Source organism: Pan troglodytes, chromosome 1 (assembly GCF_028858775.2).
Source record: "Pan troglodytes isolate AG18354 chromosome 1, NHGRI_mPanTro3-v2.0_pri, whole genome shotgun sequence".
Classification (NCBI taxonomy): Eukaryota; Metazoa; Chordata; class Mammalia; order Primates; family Hominidae; genus Pan; species Pan troglodytes.
In genome coordinates this window covers 134,939,798-134,945,116 of record NC_072398.2, presented here as the reverse complement: position 1 = coordinate 134,945,116, position 5,319 = coordinate 134,939,798, and the positions used below count along the sequence as shown (strand labels likewise).

The following is a 5,319-nucleotide window of genomic DNA, read 5'->3' as shown; positions in this document are numbered from 1 at the left end:
CGGGCTCGTGGTCTCGCTGGGCTCAGGAGTGAAGCTGCAGATCTTCGCAATGAGTGCTACAGCTCATAAAAGCAGCGTGGACCCATAGAGTGAGCAGTAGCAAGATTTATTGCAAAGAGCGAGAGAACAAAGCTTCCACTGTGTGGAAGGGGACCCGAGTGGGTTGCCAAGGCTGGCTCGGGCAGCCTGCTTTTATTCTCTTATCTGGCCCCACCCACATCCTGCTGATTGGTAGAGCCGAGTGGCCTGTTTTGTCAGGGCACTGATTGGTGCGTTTACAATCCCTGAGCTAGATACAAAGGTTCTCCACCTCCCCATCAGATTAGTTAGATACAGAGTTTTGACACACAGGTTCTCCAAGGCCCCACCAGGGCAGCTAGATACAGAGTGTCGATTGGTGCATTCACAAACCTTGAGCTAAACACAGGGTGCTGATTGATGTGTTTACAAACCTTGAACTAGATAGAGTGCCAATTGGTGTATTTACAATCCCTGAGCTAGACATAAAGGTTTTCCAAGGCCCCACCAGAGCAGCTAGATACAGAGTGTCGATTGGTGCACTCACAAACCTTGAGCTAAACACAGGGTGCTGATTGGTGTATTTACAATCCCTGAGCTAGATATAAAGACTCTCCACATCCCCACCAGACTCAGGAGCCCAGCTGGCTTCACCTAGTGGATCCCACACCAGGGCTGCAGGTGGAGCTGCCTGCCAATCCCGTGCCATGCGCTCGCACTCCTCAGCCCTTGGGTGGTCGATGGGACTGGGCGCCGGGGAGCAGGGGGTGGTGCTTGTCGGGGAGGCTCGGGCAGCACAGGAGCCCATGGAGTGGGTGGGAGGCTCAGGCATGGCGGGCTGCAGGTCCCGAGCCCTGCCCCGCGGGAAGGCAGCTAAGGCTCAGTGAGAAATCGAGCGCAGCGCCGGTGGGCCGGCACTGCTGGGGGACCCAGTACACCCTCCGCAGCCACTGGCCTGGGTGCTAAGTCCCTCATTGCCTGGGGCCGGCAGGGCTGGCCGGCTGCTCCGAGTGCGGGGCCCGCCAAGCCCACGCCCAACCCGGAACTGCAGCTGGTCCACAAGCGCCTCACGCAGCCCTGGTTCCTGCTCGCGCCTCTCCCTCCACACCTCCCTGCAAGCTAAGGGAACTGGCTCTGGCCTTGGCCAGCCCAGAAAGGGGCTCCCACAGTGCAGTGGTGGGCTGAAGGGCTCCTCAAGTGCCACCAAAGTGGGAGCCCAGGCAGAGGAGGCACCGAGAGCGAGCGAGGGCTGTGAGGACTGCCAGCATGCTGTCACCTCTCATAATCATGCAACAGAATATTGATACTATTATAGATATGCATCCAGGTTTATACACCAAAACATCTGTGTTTTCATCATAAACACAGGAAAGTACATGAGGCAAGAATGTAGCTAGAGGACAGCTCTGGGATACCACTAAAAAAAATTGTTTTTAATCTTACCAACCCCATTACACAAATTAAATATATCTATCTTATCTGTTTATAGATTAAATTTTCTACAAAAACTGAAAAATTTTACTTTGACTTTTTACTACTTTTAATTATTGCTAAGATGTATAATCTTGCTCTTTCTTTCATGCGTATTCTTTAAGTAAAGACCAGAAAAGGATATAATCTAAGCCCTTTGACTTCTTATAATAGGAGAGTTGCACTCGAAACTTCTTATTTGTTCCGTAGTTCAGCTGGTCACAGTCTGTCACAGATGCCTACTGATGGGACTTCCACCATGGTTAAAAACCACAGGAGGCAGACCAGGACCATGTCCACAGATGTAAAAAAAGCTAACGTCACTCCACAGCTAACATTGCTCCATTCTGAAACTACACCTACTCATCAGAAAAGGCATTTCTTAAGATATATACCCAAGTAGGGGGTGACTTGGAGAGGGGACAACAGCAACAACATTTTCGAAGTTGGAAAACAAATGAACAATTGGTAAAGGAGTTTGCAGACCTGAAGAAGAATGGAATCATAAACTAGCAACAGAGAAAGCTAAAATCCAACATGTTTTGTGTTGCAGAATCCTCCAAAAGCCTCAATCTCTGTAGAAACAGGGAAGAGGCGAAGGAGACTCTGAGGAAGAGGATTGATTTTAAAAAGTCTAGTAGTCGGAGCCCCTTCCCAACCTCACACAGCTGGGCATCTGCTCCTCTGTCAGTACAATGAAAAAATAAAGTCATATTCCCTGGAGTTAATAAAGCAGAGGGTCTCCGTACATGGAGTGAGTGTTAAGGTCAGGGGTTCTATACACTGAACTTAGAAAGCGTACGTGCGTATTTACCTGGCAGGGGACACACCCTTATCACAAAGGTGGTTTTCCCAGGGTGAGGCTTAAATGCTGCATTTCAGATATGTTGACCCTATGATTTAACCACATTTGGGAAATTCGTCTGCATAATTTGTGGTAGTGGGAGACTGCGTTTGCTTCTCCCCTGGTTAAAAAAAAAAAAGAAAAAAGAAAGCCTATGTGAATGTCTGCATATGATCCTTGAAATCGGGGATCCAATTACTTTTGTGATTCCCAGAACACAGGCAATCAGGCTTTCAGCCTAAGTAGAGGACTGGGGAATGGATTGCCCCCAAAGAGACAAAGAATACAACATTTGAGGTTCTTTAAATAAATGGCTTTGCCAGATCCCCTGCAGTAAATACTTCAGTCAGCTAATCTCACACCATGAACTTCCAACCAGCCTTTAAAAAAAATCGTTCTTAAATATGAGCCATCAAGGATCAGACAGTGGAAAATTATAAAATGAAGTCCAAAACAATCAAAAGTGAACACTACTTGGAGAACAGATAACGAAAAGAGAGAAGTTGAAAAGAAAAACACATCACTATGATTCATAATCATTAGCAATATAAGGAAACTACTATTACTACGAAACAAGAACAGAGGACTTGTTTTTAAGGAACACAGAGGAAACATGAGCCTTGAAAAGTAAAATTACAATAAAAAAAATGTTTAAATTCAACAGAAGAGTTGAAAGAAAGGTGAGAAAATCTCCTGAAGATAGAAAAAAGGAAAACAAGAGAGGGAATAAAAGAAAAAGATAAATATCATTCACCAGTCCAGGATGCTTAATGCTCAAATAAAAAGTGGTACAGAAACTACTTGTATACATCATCTACAAGGAAAAAAATAAAGAAAATTTATATAATTTTTCCTTCATATACTAGACCTTGGCCGGTCCCTGTGACTGTGTAAGGGGTTACTCCTCAGAGCTCTGGCTGGCCAGGCCTCATAGACTTTTACTGAGAATTCTTCAGCAGGGAAACTGACCTTCTCTGCTCAGACACCTGTGCGAATTGAGATTCATGACTGCCACAGAATACCTTGACTTACACAATGCTTTAATCTTAAAATTTCTATAAGTATTTGATTAGTTTTTAAAATTAATTTTTTTCAAAAATAGCATTGTATTATAATTGACATATCAACTGCATATATTTTAATGTACATACTTTATATATTTAAAGTGTACAACTTGATCCATTTTGACATATGAATAGACCTGTGAAACCTTCACAAGATAATCAGCATATTCCTCACCCCTCCAAGTTTCCCTGTGCCCCTTTGTACTCCCTCACCCATCCCTTCCTCATTCCTGCCCTCCAAGAAACCACTGCTTTCCATCGCTACAGATGACTTTGCATTTACTTTCTACAGTTTTTTTTATTAAATAGATTCAGATAGTATATATTCTCTTGCTGACTTCTTTCATTCAGCACAGTTATTTTGAGATTCATCCATATTAGTGCAGGTACAAATAGTTCATTCTATTTATTGCGGAATTATACTTCATTGTGTGGATATACCATAATTTGTTTATCCTGTCCCTTGTTTAGTAACATTTGGGTTGTTTTCATTTGGGGGCTATTAGAAATAAGAATACTATAAACATTTGTTGGTAAGTCTTTTTACTAACATATGCTTCAACTTCTATTGGGTAAATATCTACAACTAGAATGACTAGATTCTATGGTAGGTATATATTTAGCTTTTTAAGAAACTTTCATATTTTTTCTAGAGTGGTTGTATCATTTTACATTCCTACCAGATTGTGAGAGTTCTAGCTGCTCTACACCCTTGCAACACTTGGTGTGGCCAGTCTTTTTAATAATCGTCGTGTATTAGATATTTTCTGAGTTTTGAAAAGAAATGCATTTTTCTTATAACATGCACAACTACTGATTGCCCACACAACTGTGATTTCCTGCATGTTCCTCTACGCCCATTACAGTGACTGATATTATTATAATTTCCCTAGGTTCCCTTGCAGCTAGAAAATTGACACATAATTCAAGACCAGAAAATGAGATCCGTGAGAGAATTTTCTGTGAAGCTTCTGAGAAAGTTTCAGTCTAAAATAATAATACTAACAAAGACACACCGAGAGAGACTCTCCTTCCTGTCCCTAGAAGTGGCTGTGTGAGGATACGATGCCTAGAGCATGACAGCGAAGCTGGATACCCTCTGTTTCACTCTCCAGATGCACTCCCCTCCCTTCTGCATTCTGCTCTCAGAGAAGGCTGACCTACATGGACAAGTTAAAGGGTTCCCTTTCTCTCTGAATTCCCATTGAGTTTAACCCATAAGGAGCTCTGGCAGGTGACTGGAAGAATAGAAAGTGAGAGAAGCAGTGATTCCTCTACCCCTCGCCCCACAGTCTTCACAGATGATAGCTATTTCCTCGTACTGAAGGTCACAGTTCTTCTCAGTCAGTTGCTCTACATGCCTCCTCTTTCCGGTTTCTGGTAGCTATAGCTGCTCCCTCCTCTTGCCTTACCACGCTTGGGAATGGTGGCAGTCCTGCTGTTGTTACTGGCCTCTTGGGGAACAGCATTATCCCTTGTGGTTTCCTACACTCTGCCCATACTTTTTAATAAATAATCTTGAGCTTTCCTAATTTAAAGGTCAACTATTTTGCCTGGGACCCTTAATGATTCAGTAACTCTAGAGACGATGAGGGACAAGCCTGAACATAAAGGCCAACAGCAAGTAAGAAAAAGCTGGAAAACACCTGAGCTATAGATAACGTTGTGTCTCTGAATTAACCAATGTTGGAACTTCTTGCATCCAAGCTACTTATTTGTTATATAGGACATAATAACATATCTCTATTGTGAAAAATTAAGTTATTGCCATAAGAGCCATCTGACTTAGTAAAGAGTCAGCCCATGATCCTGTAAGTTTTATCAGTCATGCTGAATTTTCCTCTTATTCTTATCACTCTTCCTAATTGGAAGAGTGAAATAACATTTTGTGACTTGGACACCTCACTCACCTAACTCTGGTCC

General features: G+C 43.0%; 1 non-coding gene across 1 annotated transcript; it reads left to right on the top strand.

Annotated features, from left to right (window-relative positions):
• The first annotated feature begins 2,294 nt into the window (after window positions 1-2,294).
• On the top strand, window positions 2,295-2,454 carry LOC112207647 (U1 spliceosomal RNA). The gene has a single exon (XR_002942067.1). It is a non-coding gene; the product is annotated as a U1 spliceosomal RNA (small nuclear RNA).
• Window positions 2,455-5,319: the final 2,865 nt, after the last annotated feature.